Below are 878 nucleotides of genomic sequence, written 5' to 3' on the forward strand. Positions count from 1 at the left end.
CTATCGAGTCCGTTTTCCAGGAATTATTTGGACAGAGAATATCACCCAACCTGCTTCTTCAGAGGAGAGAAACAGCTGAATTCCCGGGCCTCGCAGAATACAGGTTTCCAGCCCCACAGAGGTGATGGGGAGAAAACAATGTTCTGGAGGCTGCGGGGCTCGGGAAGAGGATGAGGCACCGTGGGTGGGGGGGAGGGAGCGGGGGAGGGGATGGGGGATGGGAAAAGTAAGCGGGAACCAGGCCCGGCCAACCGCTGTGCGGCTAGATGCAGCAGCACGATTCCTCAAGCCAAAACCGTAACCGCTGCTTACACTGAAACGACTAGTGTAATGTAAGGAACGGATATTAACACAAGATGCACAACATAGAAGGACTTACAAGATTGGCTGACCACAGCTAGGTGCCGAGTCAGATGAAGAAGGGTGTCGAGGGTGTCTGCACACCTCACACTGAAGGATTCAGTCCCAAGACCTGAAGGTCCGCTGATGGGTCTGAGAGAATAGTCCGCAAGGAAATTCAGGGATGCAAGCCGAGGCCCAAGAGTCTGCGCCGCAAGCCAGGCGACTAAGTCCAAGGCGAACGCGAAGACGGAAGCTCCTCAGAGAGACCTGGACGCTGTCCTCAGTTCCTGTATGTGGTCACTTCCTGCTGCATCACTGTGGGCGGGCCCGTCGCGCCCTAGTGTGGAACCAATCGGTGCCCCAGGATGGGGTCGTCCCTCCCAGCGAGGGACCAATCCGCGTCCAGGCCGGGCCTGTCGCACTCTAGGGTGGAACCAATCACTTGCCGGGGTGGAGCCAAATTGTGCCCTAGGAGGGGCCCAGTTGGGTCCCAAGGCGGAACCAATCACGCCTCAGGGAGGGCCGTCACGGTGGGG

General features: G+C 58.2%; 1 protein-coding gene across 10 annotated transcripts in view; it reads right to left on the reverse strand.

The window, feature by feature from the left end:
- The window catches only part of Ccdc68 (coiled-coil domain containing 68), a 79,351-nt gene that overhangs the window by 17,064 nt on the left and 61,409 nt on the right, over nucleotides 1-878 (reverse strand). The window lies entirely within an intron of this gene.

The sequence above is a fragment of the Octodon degus genome, unplaced genomic scaffold (genome assembly GCF_000260255.1).
Source record: "Octodon degus isolate 3935 unplaced genomic scaffold, OctDeg1.0 scaffold00003, whole genome shotgun sequence".
Lineage (NCBI taxonomy): Eukaryota > Metazoa > Chordata > Mammalia > Rodentia > Octodontidae > Octodon > Octodon degus.